At 43.6% G+C, this 24,354-nt stretch overlaps 1 pseudogene; it reads right to left on the bottom strand.

Moving 5' to 3' along the window:
* Positions 1–373: 373 nt before the first annotated feature.
* LOC131394191 (zinc finger protein 239-like) lies at positions 374–23,557 on the bottom strand (annotated as a pseudogene).
* Between the last annotated feature and the right edge of the window lie 797 nt (positions 23,558–24,354).

Raw genomic sequence — 24,354 nt, 5'->3', positions numbered from 1 at the left:
CAGTTTCTCTTGACTGTGAATCACCCTATGTTTACTAAGGATGAGAAACAATCTAATGGACAATGATGATGACTCTGCAACATTTCTGACATTCATAAAGTTTTTCTCCAAAGAAAGATCACAAGTGACTATTAGCAGAACAACAATTTTCCCACATATCTTACAACAGTTGGATTTCCTAAGATCTCTCATATAAGAAACATATTTCACTGAGGAAACAGTGAAGGGCTTTCCATGTTTCTTAATAGTATGGCTCACTGTGAGTCCTTACATGCTGGGTTGTGAGGAAATCCTGGCAGCTTTCCCTCATTCCTTACATTTGCAGAACATTTCTGCAATGTGGCCTTTTCATTTCTTTTGAAGTGAACTGGGACTAGTGAGGGCCTGACAACATTCCATACATTGGTAGGATTTCTCTCCAGGTGAGTTCTTTCATGATGCCGGAAGGAATTGGGAAAACTGAGGCTTTCCCACATTCCTTACATTTATAAGGTTCCTCGCCAGTGTGAGTACGCTTGTGAGTGAAAATGTATGCAGAACTGCTAAATGCTTTCCCACATATATTACACTCAAAAGACTTCTGTCCAGTATGAGTTCTAAAATGTCTGTTAAGATCTGAGGAAAGAGCAAAGGCTTTTTCACAAGTGACACATTTAAAAGGCTTCTCTCCAGTGAGTTTTTTTTTTTTTTTTTGTGAGGAAGATCAGCCCTGAGCCAACATCCATGCCAATCCTCCTCTTTTTGCTGAGGAAGACTGTCTCTGGGCTAATATCTGTGCCTATCTTCCTCCACTTTATATGGGATGCCGCACAGCATGGCCTGACAAGTGGTGCATCGGTGGGCGCCTGGGATCCGAACCCGGGCCGCCAGCAGCTGAGTGTGCGTACTTAACCGCTATGCCACGGGGCCGGCCCTCTCCAGTGAGTTTTTATATGGTCAATCAAGCCTGCGGATTGAATGAAGGCTTTCCCACATTCCTTACACTCGTAGGGTTTCTCTCCAGTGTGGGTTCACATGTGAATGTCAAGGTGTACAGAACTTTTAAAGCTTTTTCCACATTTCTTACATTCATAGGGTTTCTCTCCAGTGTGAGTTCTAAAATGGACAGTAAGATGTGAGGAAATAACAAAGGCTTTCCTACATTCCTTACATTCATAGGGTTTCTCTCCAGTATGGGTTCGCTTGTGAACATTAAGGTGCCCAGAACATTTAAAGCCTTTTCCACATTCCTCACATTTATAGGGTTTCTCTCCAGTATGAATACGTTTGTGAATCATAAAGTACGACAACCTGGTAAATGTTTTCCCACATCTATTACACTTGAAAGACTTCTGTCCAGTATGACTTCTAAAATGTCTGTTAAGATGTGAGGAAAGAGTAAAGGCTTTCCCACTTGTGTCACATTGAAAAGGCTTCTCTCCAGTGTGAGTTTTTTATGGTCAGTAAGGCCTGCAGAGTCAATGAAGGCTTTCGCACATTCCTTACATTCATAGGGTTTCTCTCCAGTGAGGCTTCGCATGTGAACTTTAAGGTGCGAAGAACATTGAAAGCCTTTTCCACATTCCTTCCATTCATCGAGTTTTTCCCCACTGTGAACTTTCATTGGTGCCTGAAGGTAAGACTGATTAACAAAGGCTTTGTTGCATGCTAGTTTTCCAGTACACAATATCTGGAGTCAGGCTGATGGTTTTTCCCCAATGATTAAACATGGAAAGTTTTTCTCTAGTAGAGGTTTTCTTGTGTAGGGTAAGCAAGCTGTGTCCGTACTGATTATCCTCATAAGTGTTCCCTCCATTTTGAGTACTCCTCTGGGTCTTAAGACATGAATGTTCAATGAAGACTTTCCCACAGTGCTCACAATCACAGAGTTCCCACCTACTGTGGATTCTTTCCTGTTGAAAAATGAAGAATGATAATTCAAAGATTTCTCAGACTCAATTACTAATTGATCCCACCCATCTGAAAATAGAAACATCACTATGATGATGATTACCATTTCCATTACATTCATACACTTCCTACCCTATTGATTTCCTTCAAATTCAATGATGGAAACCTTCTGCCAGAATGACATGCCATCTACTCTGATCTTAAAAGATTCTTGTACAGTTTCATGGAATTGTTTAAAAAGTCACTATATAAGTGGAAATGAGTCCTTGTGGGGATTCTGAAGCAACAACTTTCAAGCTAGGTTTAGGATATCCCCTAATTCAACATAGTCAGCGTATCTTTCCAGACAGTGCTTTCTCTTGGACAAATGACACTTATCTCAAATATTGATCAGTTGTACTCATGTTCTATCTAATGAAAATCTCAGTCTTTGCTGAATGTGGAAAATAAGCAATACCTCTTTTTTAACTTACTGATCTTACCATTTCTAGCCTATCGGCTGTTTTTCCCCAAAAAATATCCTGCTGAATTGTCGAGTCTCTGGTTTTCAGTTGCAATTCGCATTCTAAAATAAAAAAGAGTAACAAATGTAGGAATTCGCAGAAAGAAATGTAGGTTAAAGGAGTTAAAAACAATGAGGATCAGGGGGCAGGCCCAGTGGCGCAAGCGGTTAAGTGCGTGTACTCCAGTGCGGCAGCCTGGAGGTTCTCCAGTTCGGATCCCGGGCGCGCACGGATGCACCGCTTGGCAAGCCATGCTGTGGCGGCGTCCCATATAAAGTGGAGGAAGATGGGCATGGATGTTAGCCCAGGGCCAGTCTTCCTCAGCAACAAAAAAAAGGAGGATTGGCAGATATTAGCACAGGTATGATCTCCTCAGAAAAAAAAAAAAAAAAAAACACGGATCATTTGTATTATTTCCAAATTAAACATATTTAAAGAAAAGGGCAAGAGAGATTTGAGAAGTTTGGCTACATCAGAAATTTGGCAATGATACAGATGTGCAGTCAAAATTCAGGAGTTGATTAAAGCGATTCTATGAAAATTAAATATGATGGGGAAAAGAGAAAGAATACTATCAGGGAAAATAAGTAGGAAAGTTCTTTCTATTCCAAAGCTTCAGAGTCCAATGACCGCGGCCTTCTGAAAGAAAGCACGTATTAAAGTTTCCTCATTATAATTCCAAACATACTGAAACTTTCATTGACCAGGGAAGTTCTTCGGAATCACTCACCTTGGAAGACTCCTCTCTCCACTATTCTCAAATCTTCTTCTTCTTCCAACTGAGAGATCAGATTGGGTTTGAACAACTGATACCCTGTTTATAGTGAAAAATGTATTAATAGAAAAGGCCCTGCAAAAGATGAGAAACTTTCCCATGAATCAGCTCCTATATTTCTAATGAATGTAGTAAAACTATTTAAAAAGAGATAAAGTAGCAAATATCCCCTCTTTCTGTGCCTCAAAGAGATTGGTTATCTTGGGCCGCTGAAACTCACGTTCAGAGGTATATATACACATTACAAGGCATTGAGACTTTGTTGAAATAGGAAATAAAATAAGTGCAAAACAGACGTTCATTCTTATGGAGAAACCACTACATCAGTGGTTGTCAAACTTCATTGTCCATTGGAGTTATGTCCAGTATTTTCATTAGAACACAAACGTCTGGTCCCAATCCATAATTTCATTCACTATGTTAAAGGTGGAGTCTGAGAATGCACATTTCTAAGAGTGATGGGGATGGTGTTAGTCCTAGAACCACATTTTCACAGAAACCACACTGGATAAAAACCCATTAGTGTAGATAGAGTCCAGTGTCTCTTAGTTTCCATTGTGTTCAGATGTCTCATCACCAACACTGGAAAATAGTAAATACATCATATACATCTGTTCTATAAGAGGCTACAGGAATGATGGCAGCCTTACCTACTGTGGGCAGGTTCTGGTAGTTCTCCAGCAACACATTACTGTATAGATTTTTCTGTGTTGGGTCCAGTAAAGTCCACTCCTCTCAGGTGAAGTTCACAGCCACGTCAGCGAAGGTAACTGAGTCCTAAACCATCACACACAAGCTCACTTCAGTAAAGTAACATCATCACCAGTGTTCACTGAGGAATGAAGGAGACCGAAGGGCAACAGAGGGTTTTGAGGTCTCTCATCATCTCTCCCAGGGTGGAATGCTCCTAAGTACTCTTCTCTCTGTCTACACTCACCCACAGTTGATATCCTCCAATTATGGATTTAATGGAACCTCTAACACATGAACTTACCTCACAAGAACTAGACTTAAAAGCCCTTCTCATCTTATTTCCCTCTTGTAGCATGGTTCTAAGCAAATTGGAGACACTTGGAAAAGCTGATGAATGAATAAATTCTTTGATAAATGCACACATTCATCTTGTGCACACATTACCATGTCAGAGCATGCAGCAAAATGGAAAATATGCAGTCACCATCATAAAAGACAATATTAGAAGGTGATCACTGAAATACTGAGATTATTCACAGGAATCAATATGAGAGGCTCCACTTCACGAGGGAATTCAAGAGGAACTCAGTCCTTGAGTGGCTTTATTTCTTTCAGAAACTAGGAAAACAGATCTACCTAAAAGGAAATGTGTGTAACTGGTGGATGTCATATGCCATTTTGTAGAAGGATACGCTTTCTAATTACCTGAGAAAAATTTGTCAGACCATCAGTTACCATCTTTTCTGCCTCTGTCTTTTCCTGAGGAAGGCAGAAAGGGTCCTTAAAAAGAAGACCTAGGAGAAAAGAAAGAAGGCATGAGGACCCAGAGATGAACATAATTCCCATATTCACCTGCCTGGAAATCATTATGAAACTGCTAATCACATACTGCTGATCATTAACCTATAGTGTAACCAGGCTATTATTACACAAAGGCTACAAGGACATGTTTTAACATGTTTCAGCAGGTTCTCAAATCTGACATGAAACTTTGCTACATTGGAATGAGTTAGTCTTCAGGAACCAAAAAGGGATGAAGAGGCTGCCTGAGACCGAAACCCACTGTTAAGGAAGGAAATAGTGCTGGACCCTGCAGGCAGAACAGAATATGAGAAGTCTGGAGAATGGATGCCAGAAATAGCCTGACCCCCTCCCTATTCTTCCCTCCTCCTCATATAACTGCCTCAAGATTTAGTGCTTGCTTAAGATGGTTTTTGGGACATGAGTCCACCATCTTCCGATTTTGCTAGCTCACTGAATAAACCCCTTTTTCAATCATTGACTCATCTCGCAATTGACTGGCATCAGGCTGCAGTGAGCAGAACAAGCCCTTCCTTGGTTACAATTTTTGGCGACCACAACGGGACTAGACTGTCAATGGCTAGTGGACTCTGGGGAAAATCTCAGGACACTCCCAGCAGCTGCTGGGATTTCATTTTCTCCCACGGACTGTCCTTTGAGTTTCCTCATTTGCCGACTACCTTCAACACCTTTTTGGTGGACAGAGAAATGGACAAGCATCTGTGAGTTGACAAACTCATATCTAGAGTAAGGCAAGACACTTCAGAGTGCAATTCCGAGAACTTCTTTTCCTGTCTGGGAGACCAAGCTGTCTTGGGTCTATCTGATCACAGGCACCATTTGTGCAGAGAGAATAGTTGTAGGACTACCCAGAATATCTCATGGACTAGTCTCTGTTAACTGGTGTGTGTGTGTGTGTTTCTGTGTTGTGTGTATGTGTGCTGTGCTATCTGTGCCCAAGGAAAGTCCCCTGGGTCTAATACTAACCTGATGAACAGATTTTAGTTATGAACCAATGTCAAAGAAAAAGACAGTTTTTTATTGTAGTACAGCTTGGCCTCAGTACTCTCTAGGATCTGGGGAGAAATGGCCAACAAATGTGTCACTGAACCATTAATCTATATTGCAATTGCAGCTCTTCTGCAGAAAGGTAGGAAAAGATGATGAAATCCCGTACATATGAGCTTTCATGTAATTATACCGGGATGAAAAGAAGTAGGGTAGAGATCATTTAATGGTGCAAAGACCCCCCTGTGTTATACAAGGACAAAAGGATGATGAGGATTTGATGATTTTACAAACCCTAAATATCCCAGCAGCAGTCCCAGTGAGACCCCCTCTTCTGGGGTCACCAGCCACCGAGGGAGGAATGCCTGACATGAGACCAGGACCGGGAGAGGGTGTTTCCTCTTCCTGGACCAGACAAGGGACACAATTTGGCCAGGTGGCTACTATCAGAGCAGGGCAATTTCCAATGCGCCAATATCCCATAGGGGTAAATGGCCAGGGCCAACCAGCAGGATTTGTATGGATGCACAACCCCCTGACCTCTGACTTGTTTAATGGGAAGAACAATAATCTGCCCTATAGGAAGGCTCCACAGAGAATGACTGGGTTATTTGCCTCCATTTGTGCTACTCAGCATCCCTCCAGGGCAGATGTTCATATCCCAACGAATATGTTCCTAACCAGAGATGAAAAAGAATGGCAATTGATAAAGCAAGGGAGGAAGCACACCGGCTCCATCTAGCGGATCCAGCTGGACTCCAGAGGCAAATGCTGCTGTTCCTAATACTGAGCCAGCCTGGGATACTAATGATGCCACAGGGAGACTCAGACTAGAATATTATAAGAAGTGCATTCTGACTGGATTAAAAGTGGGTGTCCCTAAACAGGAAAGTGTAAACAAGGTACAGGTTATCCAACAAAAACCCGATGAAGATCCTTCTGAATTTCTAGAAAGGCTCTACCAAGCCTCTAGGTGATATATGGATGCAGATCTGGAAGCCTCTGAAAAACCTTAGGATGGTAAATATGATCTTCACAGGACAGAGTGCCCCAGACATTAGAAAGAAACTGCAGAAACTAGATGGGGCATTAGGTATGAATCCTTCTCAGTTGGTAGACACTGCCTTTAAGGTATACAACAACAAGGAACGTTGGAAAAAGCAGGAAGATGCAAGAAGAAATGCCACTTTTCTAGCAGCTGCTCTGGGCAGACAGAAACAAATCATAAGAGGGGAAAGTCAAGCCAACTAAAGGGAGGTAAAAAAAAATTTTTTTTTACAAAAAAATCAACGTGCCTATTGCAAGGTGGAGGCACATAGGAAAAAGGAATGCCCAAAGAAAGATAAAGGAAGTGTTGATGGGAAGAGAGGGGAAGCTACTCAGATGGTCAATAGAGAAGAATGCTCTGATGAGGACAGAAGGTGCCTGGGGACTCTTTTGGACATAAAATATCCAATCCGAATTTCCCCACAGGACCTCAGGTACAACTGACAGTGGGGAATAAGTTGGTTCATTTTTTGGTGGATACTGGAGCCACACATTCAGTCCTAAATACCAAATTAGCACAAAAGACACTGAACTCAACTCCAGTGACAGGGGTCTCTGGTGAAGTCCAAAATCGTGTGTTCCTGCAGCCACTAGAATACCACATAGGGAAACTAATTTTAAAAGTTTCCTTTACATGCCAGAACACCCTATCTCACTCTTGGGTTGGGACTTGCTTTTCTTGACAACTCAATATGCAAGTGCCTCCAGAACAGTCCCTGAGCTTGCAGATGGCTTTGCTGGGGGCCAAGGAACCAGAACCAGAACTGGTGCCACCTGAAATCTACAAGCAGCTAAGGCCCAATGTATAAGCAAACAGGACCTGGGGAAAGCAAACGATGCCCAACCAGTGTGGATACCCTTAAAGGAAAAGAAAATAAAGCCCAGCCTGAAACAATATCTGCTAAAACAGGAGGCTCAAAAGGGCATACAGACTATTTTCAAAAAGTTCTTGGAGGAGGATGAATCAGACCCTGTCTACCTCCATATAACACCCCTATTTTCCACATCAAGAAGCCAAATTCTAATGAATATCACTTCATTCAAGATCTGCATGCATGAATGAGATGGTTCAAGACTTACACCCTGTGGTGCCTAGCCCCTACACCACATTAACAAATATACTGGGAGAATATGGTGGGTTCTCAGTCTTGGACTTAAAGGATGCATTTTTCTGCATACCGTTGGCAGAGAAAGCCAAGCAATTGTTTGCTTTTGAATGGCGTGATCCAGATACTCAGACAACTCAACAACATTGTTGGACAGTCCCCCAGGGATTTAAAAATTCTCCCACTTTATTTGGGGAAGCCCTGGCCAGAAACCTCCGCCATCTGAAACTACAAGGGGCTGTTATTACAATATGTGGATGACTTGCTGTTAGCAAGCTCCAATTATGGACAACATTTGGCCAACAAAACAGACTTTAAATTACCTACCACAAAGGTAGGTATATACTTACCACTGGATATAAGGTCTCTCAAAAGAAAGCCTAAATCTGTAAGCAGAGAGTCACATACCTGGGATTTACAAGATCCAAAGGCCAAAGAGAATTATTACCAGATCCGAAAAAGGCCAAAGTGTGTTTAGGTCCTCCCAAAACCCATCAATAACTGTAAGGATTTGGGGGAATGGCAGGCTTCTGTCAGATTTGGATCCCTAATTATGGACTCATAGTGAAACCCCTCTATGATGCTCTGAAGGGTCTGGACTCAGAACGATCAGACTGGACTAAAGAGTGCCAGCTGGCACCTGACACCATTCAGGCTAAGCTCACTTCAGCCTCAGCCTTAGGACTGCCAGACCTGGACAAGTCCTTTAGCTTCTATGTATATGTGAGACAGGGCATAAGTCTGGGAGTATTGACTCAAAGGTTGAGAACAACCTCTAGGCTGGTGGCCTATTTTTCACAACAGTTGGATCAGATAGTGAGGGGTTGGCCCCTCTGCCTCTGGGCAGTGGCAGCCACATGTGATATTCTTTGAGAGGCAGAAAAATTTACTCTAGGCCAGCCCACCACAATATATGTGGCCCATCACCTCCTCACAGTACTGGAACAGAAAGAAAGATACTAGCTTACCTCAGGAAGTATGAGCAAATACCAAGCTACCCTCCTGGACAACCCAAACGTCAGGTTACAAGTCACCTCAGCTCTAAATTTGGCCAGCTTGCTCCCCAATGAAACCTCACAAGCCTTAGAACATGACTGCTTGGAGGTTACTGAGACAGGTTATTCCAGCCTGCCAGATTTAAATGACCATCCACTGGAGGAACCCAACATGGACCTCTTCACCAATGGTAGTAGCTTTATGGACCAAGGTAGGAGACACCCTGGGTACACGGCTGTCACTTTGCAGGAAACCCTAGAGGCCAAAGTATTACCCCCCGGGACTTCAGCTCAAAAGGCTGAAATCATCGCTCTCACCAGAGCTTTACTCTCAGCACAAGGAAGAAAGTAAATGTCTATACAGATTCCCAATATGCATTTTCAGTAGTAAATGCCCACGGGGCAATTTGGAAAGAAAGAAGATTCTTAGACAAGAAAGAAATTAAACACGGTCCAGAGATATTGCAATTGTTAGAGGCTATCAATGAGCCCTCCCAGGTAGCCATCATACATTGCCCTGGGCATCAAAAGGGAGAAACTCCTACAGCCAGGGGCAACAGACCGGCTGACCAGGCAGCCAAAAGGACAGCTAGGACAGAGACCCCCACCATGATGGGCCCTCTACTGCCACAGATAGATCTATCGGGGTATCAGCCAAAACAGTCATAGAAAGAATTCGGGCAAAAGAATTGTGATACAATGTTGAACACCCAGTGGGCTAGAAAAGTGATACCCATGGAATAATTCTGATCCCAGAGGCCCTTTTGTACTCCATCTTAAAACATGTACACGGAAGTACCCATTATGGAAGGGATGCTACCCTACAGTGGGTCCAGAAGTACATCACAGGGCCTCATTTACAGAAAACCATACAATAGGTGACCAAGAAAGGCATGGTCTGTGCAAAAAACAACTCCACAACAGTTCCGGGACCCCCAAATATGGGAAGCCAACATAGAGGGGACTGGCCTACTGAAGACTGGCAAACAGACTTCACTCAGATGCCACGAGTAACTGAGAACTTCAGGTATTTACTAGTGTGTGTGCACACTTTTTCTGGGTGGGTAGAAGCTTTTCCCACTCAAACTGAAAAGGCATCAGAAGTAGTCCACCTCCTACTAAAAGAAATTATTCCTAGGTTTGGCCTGCTCAGCACTCTGCAGTAACAATGGATCTGCCATCGTGTCTCAGGTCACCCAACAAGTGTCTAAAGCACTGGCTATCAAATGGACACTCCAGTTGGCCTGGAGGCCTCAATCAATGGGAAAAACAGAAAAGATGAACCACACCTTACAAAGCAGCATTGTTAAGATCTGCCAGGAAACACAATCAACTTGGGATAAGGCGCTGCCTCTTGCCCTGCTGCGAATCAGAATAGGCCCCCAAAGTAGGCTTAAGTTAAGCCCTTATGAAATTCTTAACGGTTGACAATTTCAGACCTCCTCCCTTGTGAAGAGCTCCCCAGAGGCCTTAAGGGACATAATGACTACCAACTAGTGAAGTCTCTGAGCTCTGTATTATCTCTGTTCATGAGTGTGCCTCCAACAGGCAGCAGTCTACCTGTCTGATGACCCCTTACACTCCTTCCGACTGGGCGACCGAGTCCTGCTGAAGACTTGGAGAGAACAAGGCCCCGAGATCCGGTTATCTGCCAGATGGATGGGCCCTTTTGATGTCCTTCTCACCACGCACTCCTCTGTAAAACTCGCCAGAGTAAAGCCGTGGATACATCACACCCAGATAAAGGCAGCCCCTTCCGATTTGGAACCTGGGCCAGGAAGCCCACAATGGTGGAAGTGGGAGCCTCTACAAGATCTCAGATATGTATTCAAAAAATGGTCTTGAGCTGTTGCAATTGCTTCCCCTGCTTCTGCCACCCACTAGGGAATGGCAAGGCAATGCTCTAGTGAGAATGTCTCAGGCTACTACATTGGCTACTAAGGTGACAAACTGCTGTTTGTCATCCAAAGCTCCATTCTGTCCATGATCAGGGGGATCCCCTGGTGCATCCTGCTTATAATTTTTCAGGTATTCCTCTTTGCCACCTCCATACCTCAGTTATGTCCCTTGCTTGGTCTATAGGGTGTGTACAGCCCGCTTCTCTTTTGGGACTCAAAACCCCCCTTGTTTATCCATTCCCATTGAAACTAATGAGGAAGAGACTCTAGTTATAATGAAGGGGCCAGAGGGAAAAGAAACTCTTTATCTGTAGTAATAAAACCATCACTTTTCCTTTAGCCATGGACAAAGATGAGTCTTCCCAGGACCTAACCTGGCTACAAAGTATGGCCTTACCTATTGGTGGTACCAGTCATATAATGGACTGTGCCCCCAAGGGATATGTTTTTGTGTGCAGTCATAAAGGGATTCTCTGGGCATATAATTGCCTTTATAATAAAACGGATTCCGGACAGTGCCTTCTAGGTTCCTTAACAGTACCCCTTACCTTACATCCTGTTAATGAAACCAAACATTGGACCAGTTCCTTAAAACTATTCTCTGGGGTGAGCTGAGACCGCCCAGGAGACATCCTCAATGGGGATGCCTCCTTTCTTGGTTACACATTGCTTCCCTGGTGGGCGTAGCTGAACACCAACATGTACTGAGAAATCTTTCCTGCTTGCTGGTGATCACTGCTAATGAAACTGCCCATGCTCTAGCAAATCTACAAATCTCTCTTTGACTCTTGCACACACAGTTTCTTGCAGCCAGAAAAACCCAGGACCCTGTCACCGTAGCTGAATCACTGAACACAATGACAAGGGATCAAGGAAAAGAAAAATGGTTTAATTTGCCAGCAAAATGAGGCCGCAGTGGGCTCATGCCCCAAAATCCACAGTCCTCCTGAGGCATTAGACTTGGGGTTTTTAAAGGAGAATTTGTGGGAAAGAATGTACCCTTGGTCACTGTGATTACTGGTTGGAGGAGAGATCAGAGCTCTCTGGCGCCAAGCCAGCTATTATCTCTATCTACAGCAGAGATTTAGGGCTCCATCAATCATTCCTCCCGCATCACCCGAAACTGGGTCCTGGGGAAGTGGAAGGAAACGGCTGCCAATTAATGCTTTGCAGTCTGGTGTCCTCCCATCAGCCTGCGTTTAGCCAAGATACAGGAAGCTGCAGGTGTCCTCCGTTTGTCCCTGTGATGGATGGTGGATTCGGCGCCAGGAACCAGAAGTTGGGGAGCTTCAGCTTCTTGATAATTTCAAGATATCAGTCTCCCATGTAACAAACCTCAAGAACTGGTAATTAGCCAGAATTTCAGTTTGTAGCCACCTGGGCTTTTAACAATTTATTACCTCCCGTTTGTCTTGTGGAATTCGGGGACACAAAGGATAAAACAACCAATATCTACATGTGAATATAACTTAGAGAAGCAGGGAAGGGGGAATAAGTGCCTTTGGTTTTAACCCCACATATGCTGGGTTTAAGGTAGAGGAACTGATTGGGGCCAGCATCAAAAGAGAAGCTACAACGCTTCTTAGTTTTTCCCCTGTTACAAGTTTTAGATAATAGAATCGTCTTAGACTATTTATTGGCTGAACAAGGAGGGTATGTATGGTGGCCAATACCTCATGTTGTGCTTATATTAATAACTCCTAAATAAAGTCAGGGAACAAGCTACCTGGCTACAGGAAACCTTAGATCATCCTCCTCCATTCTTGTCTGGGATAAGTAACTGGTTTACCAATTTATTTTCCTGGATTCCCTCAAGTAACTGCTCAGTACTGGAGGATCTCCTAAAGGGTAGACTAGTTCTGCCTTTGTTACTAATTTTGACATATGCTGCTGTACGGCTCTGTCTAATGTGTATTACCAGATGTACTTCCTCACTGGCAAAAGGGGGCACTAAGCAGTTCCTATTCAGGTGGCCAAGACACTTTCAAAACGGTACCCAAGAATACTTTAAGAAACAGGTAAAACGTTTTCACACTGTGACTCCCCTATGATGCCCTAAGCCAGGAGGAAGTAGCCAGACAGACTCCAACGGCCCTATTCCCAAAACCATGATATGATTATGATGAGAGTCTGATAAGAGTGGGCAACTGTAACTGCTAATCACATATTGCTGATCATTAACCTATAATGTAACCAGGCTATTATACAAAGGCTACAGGGACATGTTTAAACATATTTCAGCGAGTTCTCAAATCTGACATGAAACTCTGCCAACACTGGAATGAGTCATTTTTCAGGAAACTAAAAAGGATGCCTGAGACCGAAACCCACTGTTAAGGAAGGAAATAGTGTCAGACCCTGCCAGGCAGAACAGAAGACGAGAAGCCTGGAGAACGGACGCTAGAAATAGCCCAACCTCCTCTCTCTTCTTCTCTCCTCCCATATTACTGCCTCAAGATTTTGTGCTTGCTTAAAATGGTCTTTGGGACATGAGTCCAACATCTTCTGATTTTGCTAGATAACTGAATAAATCCCTTTCTCGATCACTGACTCATCTTGTAATTGACTGGCATCAGGTTGCGGCTAGCAGAACAAGCCCTTGCTCGGTTACAATTCCATTCTAGCTTAAAATTCCCAAATATCCCTGCACACTCAAGCAGTCTCACACAAATACACACTACTGCCATCAAATGACAGAGGAGTCCTGTCTCACCTGGAGCCACCAAAGGGAACTGAGAGCCATGGTGCCCATCAGGAAAGGCATAATGGTTTCATTTTACAGGGAAGGAAACTTAAGCCCTAAAGAATGTGGCTCTTCATTTGTCAAGGCAATAAACTTGATAAATGAGATTATGCAGCAACTCCACCTAATGCATATATACCAGGAAGCAGACTTAGAGAACAGCCTTCTCTGGCCCACTTAAGCTCCTCCTAGATAAACCAGCAGCATGACTGCTCACGCCCAGACCAAAGGACTATATATTGTGCAGGGAGAATCTAAAAGCTACTACAATAGTATACTCCATAACAAGAGTATCAGTAATATCAATTGCCATTTACCGACTGTTATGAGAGGTTCGGGGATTCGATCGGAGACGTAAAAGACACTTTCCACTCCAAACAAATGGACTGAAGGTATATTTTATTATATAGAGGATAGTAAAGGTGACAGTCTGCAAACAGATCCAAATAGGTCAAATATTAAGAGGGAAAAAACATCAGCCCGACTGGAAAGGGAAAGCACCCACATCGGCTGAAGAGAAATGACACAAATCAACCAGAAAGAGAAACACCAGGTTGACCAAAAAGAGAACACATCAAATCAATTACTTCATATCAAATCAATTGCTTCACATCAAATCAGTTACTCACAACATCCACGCCCCACTGCCGGGAGAGCCCTGTCAATCGACGCGGCTGGGCAAGGATCACACGTCCTGGGCAAGGTGTCCCTTCCACAGGTGGAACTCTCACCGGGTCTCAGTTTCCAGCAGTTTTTATACCATCAGTAATTTTCAGAGTAAGCAATTACAGAGTTTGCAGAGCAAGCATTTAGTGTTCCCATGCACAAAATGGTTATCAGTGGCGTACGTGCACTGAGCCCCCTGGCTAACATCCCGGCCCAGTAGTTGTGTACGTGCATTGTTCTCTTTGGTTATCGTCCCAGCCCGGCACAGATGGCCAGTCCATCCCGTGCTACGACGCTCCAAGAGCCTTGAAATGTTACAACTTGCAACTCCCTCCGTGAGAGAAAGGCCAGTTCCCACCACACAGAAAGCAGCTTTTATATTTCTTTTTGTGCTGGTGGCTGTAGGTCAATGGAGCGGCCAAACATGGCTGTACTCATGTCAAGACACCGACGAACATCTGTACCAGATGTCTCAGTAGGAGCTTATAGCTCACTTATAAATTTGGAACTTCAATATCTGCATCTAGTCTTTCAACTCTAAATTGTGTATAATCTAAACACAATTCAAGTATATTTAATAAAAACTTAGTGTTCACTGAATTTACAACACTTCAAATATAGATAATAATGCATAATATCTCATTTTTTTAAATACTGATTAGAAGTGAAAGTAAATCTTTTCATTATATGTATGACCACACATTCTACAGGTTGGTGCTGATCGAGACTGCTCCTGGGCATATGAAGGGAGGAAAAATGAAATACTTTATTCAGCCAACACTCTTGAGCTTCCCTTGATGGATGTTAGAAAAGTCTGAAGCTCTGGGCCTCCTTTTAAGTTCTTATCACTGCCTTATTCCTTTATTCTTTCAGTAAATAATGAAGTTGTGCTAGGCATTCAGTTGAGACCAGTACCGTATACAAAAAATGTTCTAGATATTAAAGATCCAACATTCCTATTGGAGAATAGAGATGACAATGTAATAATAGATACGCCAATTCATAGCTGATACAGGAAAACAATCAAGCAGGGGAGAAAATAACAACTGTCCTACACACACACACACACACACACACACACAGAATGCACATATATTCTACCAGTTCCTGAATATGAAAATGGAAAAAAAAAAGGGACATAATTATTGTTTCTTCCACATCCACATCTTCTACTTCCACATCTGACCCTAAAAGATCAGAAAAAATACGTGAAAATTTTTACAAAAGAACTCAGAATACATTCAAGTATGGGAAGCCCCCACAGTCTCAGCTGCAAACACTCAAATCAATCAGGTTTCTACTCTCCCCTTGCCTTGGGAATGGTGCAAGGCCACATCATACTTTCCCCAACATCTATTTTATGAGTCTTTTCAAATGACCACCTTTTCATTTTACTTATCAGTTCCATTTTCAACCCAATTGGCCTTAATATTTATTCATTTCTTCCACAGACTTCCTTCATGTTTCTTAAATTGCCTTTTAACATTCTGTATTTGAAAGTTATCTTCTTTTTGTTCAATATCAATAAACTTTGGCGTGACAACAGCATCATGGTGGAGTGAGTCGTTCCCTTGGTCTCTCCCCTCTAAGTTACAAGCTGTATGACATCCACAGACCACCAAAAGGCTCTCTGCACAGCACACCAGGATGCCTGAGAGTTCCATACATCTATACATCTGAAGGAGGGTTGCCTAAATTTCCTGGATGTGGTGGAAGCAGGGCACCAGTGGCGGCAGCTCCTGAGACCAGAAGTTCCAGGAACTATGGCCGAGCACCTCTGAACAGAGGCTCCAAGAACTGAGGTAACACACACAAATGGAAGCCACAGCAATCCAGGCAGCCCACGCTGCTGGAGGTGCCAGGAATCCCTACAGGCCCATGACCAGAGGCTCTGGGAAATGCAATACCTGCAACCCAGCATCCTCCCCCTATCCTGGTAGCAGCACCTCCAACACTGGCCCTTCCAGCAGCAAGGGCTATGTCCAAGACCCTGATACCCCAGAAGTGGCAGCAGCAGCCGTGATCTGAGATTCCAGGAATCATGCCAGTGTTCAAGACCAGAGGCTGCAAGAGCTGTGGCAGCACTCATGGCTCAGGCCCTTCAGTTCCCCAAGCAGTAGCAGGTGGCACCCGTGACCTGAGGTTTCAGAGCCACAGTGGTGCCCAGGAATCAGCCCTCGGTGGTGCTGCCCTGACACTGGCCCTGCCAGCAGCGGGTGCTGCATACAATACCCCCCGGTCTCTGGTAGCAGTGGTGGTGCCTGTGACCTTCTGAAGTGCCAGGACCCACACAGGCACTGGAGACCAGAACTTAGGGAGCTGCAGTGGCACTCATGACCCAGGCACTACTTTCCTTGTGGTACTGGCAGTGTTGTACACGAACCTAGCCCCACTGGCAGCAGCGGCAACACTTGTAAACTCAGCATCCCTGGCAGCAGCGTTTCCAGCACCCCCCGGATAACCCAGGAACAGCAGTAGAAGGTGACCCATGGCAGCAGTGCCCAAGCCAATGGAGAGCCCACAAAGAGCCAGACACAGTAACAATGAGGCCAACAACCTCAGTCCTCCCCAGCTGCAGCAGGGGAACAGCAGGCACATACTACTTCTGTCCCCTCACCCATAGCAGCGGCACCTGCAGACCCCAAAACATTCAGACATGGTGGAGGTGTCTGTGACCCCAGCTCCTGCCCCACTCTCCCTGTGCTCCCTGCCACAATGGGGGAAACTCCAACCCAGGCGACCCCAGAAGAAGCAGAGGTTCTCACAGGCTAGTGACCCTGGGGATTACACTAGCAACTGCAGTGACCGCATAGGCAGCTAGGAACCAGCAACCTTGGAGGCACAAACAGCACAATGAGGACACTGATGACTCATCTGGAAGAGACAGTGGAGAGTGGAAAGCACAGGCTCTCAAATACAACTAGAAGCAGCTCAGAATCAAAATAAGCAAAGCTTAACCAAATATGAAAAATGTTTCCTACTCTAAATGCACTGGCAGAGGAACAACTCATTAAGCACCATGAAGATCAACAGGAACCCAGTAGCATAAAAATATGACATTTTGGGGCCGGCCCAGTGGCTTAGCGGTTAAGTGGGCGTGCTCCGCCTCTGGCAGCCCGGAGTTCAGATCCCGGGCGCGCACCGACACACCGCTTGTCCGGCCATGCTGAGGCCGCGTCCCACATACAGCAACTAGAAGGATGTGCAACTATGACATACAACTATCTACTGGGGCTTTGGGGAGAAGAGGGGAAAAAAAGGAGGAGGATTGGCAACAGATGTTAGCTCAGGGCTGGTCTTCCTCACAAAAAGAGGAGGATTGGCATGGATGTTAGCTCAGGGCTGATCTTCCTCACACACAAAAAAAAAAAAGAAAGAAAGAAAGAAAGACCATATGATCCAGCTATTCCACTTCTGGGTATTTCTCCAAAGAACACGAAAACACTAATTCCAAAAGATATACACATCCGTATGTTCTTGCAGTATTATACACAATAGCCAAGACATGGAAACAACCTAAGTGCCCATAAAAGACGAATAGAAAAAGAAGTAGTGCGTATATATACAACAGAATACTACCAGCCATAAGAGAAGACGAAATCTTCCATGTGCAAATAGGTGGATGAACTTTGAGGGGATTATGCTAAATGCAATAAGTCAGATGGAGAAAGAAAATTATCGTATGACCTCACTTATATGTGGAAGATAAACAAACACACACATACATATGGAGAACGGACTGGTGGTCAACAGAGGGGAAGGGGGTGGGGAGAGGGTGAAAGGAGTGAAGTGGCACGTGTGTATGGTGACGGATGGCAACTAGACTTTTGGTGGTGAACATGATGCAGTCTATACAAAAATCGAAATATAATGATGTACACCTGAAATTTATATGTTATAAACCAATATGACCACAATTAAAAAACAAAAAATAACTTTTAATAAATCAAACACAGACCAACAGGCCAAATGTTGACCTACAAAATGGTATTTGAATGATGACACCCACTGAAAGTCCCACAAATGTTTATTTATGAACCAATATCATCCTCACAATCCCACAGTCCTTATTCTACACTTCAGAAGACTAAAACCAGAAACACATACGGTCACAAAAAAATGTCTAGACTCACAGTATAACTGTTCTCACTACCAGGGGTCTCAAACTGGGGGTCCTTGGGCTCAACAGGCCCAAGAATCTGTTTAGCCAGGAGGTGCCAATGTTTTCCTTTCTTATTTATTTTGTAATTGAGATATAATTAATGTACAATTAAATACACACGTTAAGTATTTAGTGGCTGAGTTCTGACAGTTGCAAATACTTGTGGAATCACCAGACTAAACAAGATACACAACATAGGGATCTCCCTAAAGCCTTCTTGCTCCTTCTAGTCCATTCCTTTCCCCTTGCTCCCAGAGAACTAATTTCTGAGTTCAGTCAGTTACTAGACACACTATTCTGCATATGTACACTAGGCAGTTGACATAGCATTTCCAAAGTATATCCTAATTGATTTTTCCTCTATTGTTTAGTTTAACAATATGGGCAAAATATATTAAAATCTCCCACTAGAATTAGGGACTTGTCTATTTCTTCTACTCTGTAAAGCAACACTTTATAAATTTGCCACAATATTATTGAGTGGATATACATTTCAATTTTCATATATTTGGAGAAACAGAAACGTTTATCATAATGACCTCTGTAGCTGTACTACTGCTTTTTAAACAATGTTGTCTGACATTAGGATCAGCTTCTTCTAGAGAGGTTTTTTTTTCCATCTCATGGGCAGCATTATGTCTGTTTTGGATGCCAATGTCTGCCAGTACAAAGAGTGGCACAGAGCCTGGCTCACTGAAGGCACCCAGTGATTGGTGATCAACAGGCAGCAGATCCTTCACACCACCCTTCATGTGTACCTAGATTACAGCTAAATAACTGTTCATGACACAATACATCTCAGTTTTCAGAAATATATTTACTTACTTGAGAATGTGAGGGTGGGAGGAACACTGTCTTCTGTGCACTCCTCCACCAGCCTCAGCTTCTCTGCACACCAGTCAGTTGTTTCCCATGGCCTCCTTATATGGATACTGAGTACTCTAGGTCTTGCCCTCATATTGACACTGGATTCCCTCTCCCCATCCACTAACCAGTCATGACTTGTCTGCATCCAGAGGGTTGCTTACCGCCTGCACAGCGACTGTTGACTACCTCTGGTTCTGGCAACCTAGTGAACTGCTTCACCATCCAATGGGCTGCCATGATACCTTCTCCAACAAGGTTTGAAGTCCAGCTTGGGGAGAGGGCCCCCCCTACAAGTTGGAGTTTCCTCAGGGACTCTCCATCATCTTGAGGACATCTGTTACAATTCTCCTTACATCTTTATATTACACTTCCTTTGTTTAAATCAAAGTGTGATTTCTACCTCTTGATTTCATGCAGACTCACACACAATTGAGAAGAACAGTGATCCCTGGAAACAAACAAGTAAAGAGGAGATTTGGGGATATGTTTAGTCAAGCCTTTGGACCTGAACAAGAGCTGAGCTCCTTGCCAACAGGAAAGACATTCACAGAAACACAATATCTGCATATCCTCACCTACTTTATCTTCAGAATCCTCATCAGTTGTCTCACTATGGCACAGCTAGCTCACTGGGACACCCAAGTGGCAAACAGACATGGTAACATGGATATTACCAAGCCACATGGACCCTTCAGTGCTTTCTGGCAACCTGCATTGTCCGGGGAGTCTTCTGGTCCCTTACCTGTGGAGTGATTCTAGCCCCCTAGAGGCATCAGTGTCTATAAAAAGTCAAACAGGAGGGGTTACTCTGGATGTTCAGTCAGGGAATCAAAGGCCTAATCTCGGTAGGAGAAGGACTCTCCAGGTGGACTACAAAACCATCAGACGTTAAACATTTGCTAAGATTGATAATAACACAAGTGATTTACTGATTCTGATTAATTCCTTGAATGAATGTGCTATTCATAAAATTAAAACACATTCATACTTTCTCCTATTTTCTCAATTCACATCACTTGAACAGATATCACTTATTTTTCCTGTCAGGTACACACTGAAGATTAGAATCCACCCTCAGCATTTTCCCCAACCAAATAAAAGATCTCTACTGTCAAATCTGGGAGTAACCGTTGATGCTCTCCCCTCTCTCACCCTAAGAATGTAATCAACCAAATACAGAATGCTTTCTCCATCTCCTACTCCCATCCCTTCCAACATGGATAACTCCTCTATCTTGTCTTTGTATTACTAAAATATTTACCAATTCCCTTACCTTCACCTACTCCCACAGAAAGAGAGAGAAAATAATACTGTCCTCTACTTTACCTACAGAACCCTAATCAATTTGTAAAAAAAAATTTATTTTCTTGGATAGATGTTTGCCTCCTCCAGTAGTTTACAAGTGTCCTAAGAACAGCCTGGGGTTGAATTTTTTCACTAAGCAATAACCAAACATTCAAGTATTCATTAGGTGGGGGTACAGCCTCTAATAAAAGAATAGATGAAGGAAACGCCTAGATTCTTTCACTTGTGCCTTCTACAAAACTCTCAGATCATTTCATTTTCTTTTCCATAACAATTATCCACATTTAGGTACCATGATCATGTTTTAAAACTTATGCATCATAAGATTCTATCCTGAGTCCATGCTTTCACTCTCCTCTTTCGTGAAGTCCATTCTGAAGCAGGAGTTAACAGGGTTCTATTTAAGTTGCAATGGATTCAAATCACTCTCCTGCTAAAACATCTCAGACATTTCCATGGCCTTAGAATATTGACCACAGCACTTCATTCCATTGGTCCTGTCCCTGCTCTCCACGCTATCTCCCTCCACTCTGTTCTGCTTCTGCCAACACTCTTTCTTCAGTTGAAGAAATACACCAAGGTCTTAACCATGCTGGATTTTGCTCATCAAGTTTTCTTCACCTGAAATGTTCTCACCCACTCTACAAATCCTCACAATAGCTCAATAACCTGACTATGTCAATCCTACTCAGGCTTTGGTTCACAACTTAAGTATCAATCCCTCCCGATACATATTGCCACCTCCTATTAAGCCATTCTGATGTCCAAATCACCAACTTGCCAGTATTCATTTAATATCTGTATTCCCAAATAGATTGGAAGCCCCATGGTGGCAGTCCTCTGTCCATTTGGATGGCCATTGTTTCTCTGTCCACGGTACAGAACCCAGCTTATTAAAGGAATTCAATGACCACTTGTGGATTGAAATGCCATTCCCCACAAGAATGTTACCATATAGTATGCACAAATAAAAGGAACGCAAAAAGAGAATTACAATCTAAAAGTCATGTAAGACTCACATAAAATGTCTGCATAGAATACAATATAAACCAAAACACTGCTGGTCAGAAAAAATATTTGAATATTTTTAATCAGGATGAAAGTGGACAGGATATTCTTTTGGAAAACCAGTGCCTTGAGCTTAAAACTAAAATTAGTTCCTTATGTTTCTCCATATTTTTAGACATGTTTTTAAAAAGTTCATTCAGAAACTACCAAATGGCACAAGACCTGTAAAAGGAAGTTTATGATCTCCAGCAAAAGTAAATGCATATTTGCTTTCTGACCTAGGAAAACAACCTGAGAAGCTTACCCTGAAAATACACCCCCATAAATGTGAGACAACACATACAGAAGTTTATTCACTACCCGTGATGAACAGATGCTAAGATAGTTGTCAGAAAGGTTGCTGGGGAACAAGATATTCTGAGTATCAAAATATCACCCCACATATGACTTTTTTATTCACAAGGAAAAATCTACCTTTAAAACAGAGTGCTCTGGTAATCACTACCTTAAGCAAGTAATCAAAATTGGCATCACTAACTGAGGGATGGCATAAATATGTGTCTTCCTTGTGGAATGCAATTTCATGTACACATCACCTACACATCTGTTGAAATCATCTTTCGAAGCCTCTACACCAGGAGTTGGCACACTTTGGTCACAGGCCTGTTTGTGTAAATAAAGCTTTGTGGGAACACAGCTATGCACATTTGCTTACTTAGGTCTATGGCTGCCTGCCCACCACAAAGGCAGAGCTGAGTAATTCTCACACCTCACGGCCTGCAAAGTACCAAGTACTTATCATCTGGACCTTTTCAGATAAAAACTTTGCCAACCTTTGCTCTGGACCCAATTACCGGTTCACAAGAAATAGAAGAAATGGAGGAAACATTTAAACACACCATGAAAATAAAATCCGAAATATCAAAATGTGTGACATTCTAAAAGAATGTGTGTCATTCCTCAGAGTCAATTCAATGGACAAACAATAACAACTGATGCAGGTTAAAGATTAAAAGACGTAAATGACTGACATATATAAACCCTGATTGTGTCCGAGATCCAAAAACATATTACGGAACAACGTGGAGAATTTTACTTTTTACATGGACTGCATATTTGATGACATTATTCTTTTTATTGTGGTTTTAATAGGATAATGTTCTTATACCTGGAAGATGGATTACCAAATATTTAAAGGTCAAGTATCATGTCTGCAATTTATTTTCAAGTCACTTACTTTCAGTCACCATGAAATGTATTTATTCATGGAGAGAGCAAACATGCAAAATGCTAAAAATGAATGAATCTACTACAATGAACACTCATTGTACTGGATGTTCAAATTTTCTGCAGGTTTAAGGTTTCAGAAAAGAAAAATGTGGGGGGAAAAAACACACTTAGTCGAAATACCCTGTTAACGGTAAACTGAATTATTCTGGAACTAGTGTCATCAAGTCTCCATCTTTTTCTCCTGGAGGCCCCTAATTAAAAGCTCTGTGGGGATGTACGGGCCTAGGAAGTTCAAATGATGAGATAGCTGAGTTTTCTCGCTTTTCCTTAGATGAAAGACTTGTGGCCAACATTTGTTTACAATTATATACACAGACATGCTCACTCTTAACACCTAAGAAACTATCTTACCTTTACGTAACATTCAGAAATAAATAACGCGCAAGGACAAAGCCAAATTCTCAGACGACACATTCGTTTGCACAAGAGAAGCAGAAGACGCCCCTGAGCCAACTTTCCCCCGGACTCACGGGAACACGACGGGGTCGCCAGGTCCGTGAGAACCGGAGCGCGCGGGGCCTGAGCAACGCGACTCGAGCAGCGGAAATTCTTCTCCTTCTGGAGAAAAGTCCCGAGGTTACTTCGGAGGCTTCTGAACAGCCCCGGCTCCGCGCGGGGACAGCGGCCGGGCGGACGCGAGCGCAGGGCCCGGCCTCTCTAAGGAGGCCCCTCGGGGTCCGGGCCACACCTGTCCTTTACCGCCCTCCTGCCTCCCAGGGCGCTCCCTGCACGCGGGCCTCACCAGGGACGCGGTCACCGCGAGGGGACCAACGTGACAGCTCCAAGATGCGCGGAGTCACCGGACAAAAAGATGGCGCAAACCAGTGACGCCACTTCCGGTTCCTGCCTCTGTAGGTAAAGGGCGGGACTCCAGGGCTCGGGCTGCCAATCACGTCTATCTATCTCAGGCAGAGAAATTGTAGTTCTACCCGCGTGGGTGCGGATGGCGCTGGGGTCGGCTTCACGCGGGGACTGGGGGCGGAAAGAGGCCCATCCAACCAGGCAAAGGATGGAAGCAGGCTTGTGGGCGGGGCTACGGAGGGAGGGCGGGGCCGATACCTAGGGGCGGGGTTGTAGGCGGGACGAGGACCCCCGCGGAGTTTAGAGGTCCAAAGAGAGAGGCTGAGGTTGGGGACTCAGGCCGCCAGGTGCTCATCAAAGGCTTCTCCGCCCGCCTGTCCTCAGCTTCCTAGAGCCCTTACCGTGATTCTCCCGTAATAATGTGCCTGCCTGTCCATGAGATGGTCTGTCTCCTCCATTCAGTCGATCCCGTCTTTAACCTTCATTTCCCCTTATTTCTCCTTATTTACCTTGGACACCACGCTAAACTCTAAGCATTGATTCCTTTGCGTTTTTAGTGTAATGACATTTTTCTATAGCTTTTATTTTTTTCTACTTCAAATATATATTTCTTGCTTTTATTTTGGTGGTAATAAGGTCCAGGGCCTCCCATACTACATTGTGTAATAGCACTGATACCAGGCTTCTTAACTCAAGAATGGTTCTACAGTTTCTCTGGTAATCAGGTTTGCTGCAGGGTTCAGCGGGTGGCCTTCGTGAAGTTAATAAAAGTCTTTCTACTTCCTGATTTACTAGA

The sequence above is a fragment of the Diceros bicornis genome, chromosome 30, assembly GCF_020826845.1.
Source record: "Diceros bicornis minor isolate mBicDic1 chromosome 30, mDicBic1.mat.cur, whole genome shotgun sequence".
Taxonomy (NCBI): Eukaryota; Metazoa; Chordata; class Mammalia; order Perissodactyla; family Rhinocerotidae; genus Diceros; species Diceros bicornis.
This window is presented reverse-complemented; position numbering and strand designations above follow the sequence as displayed.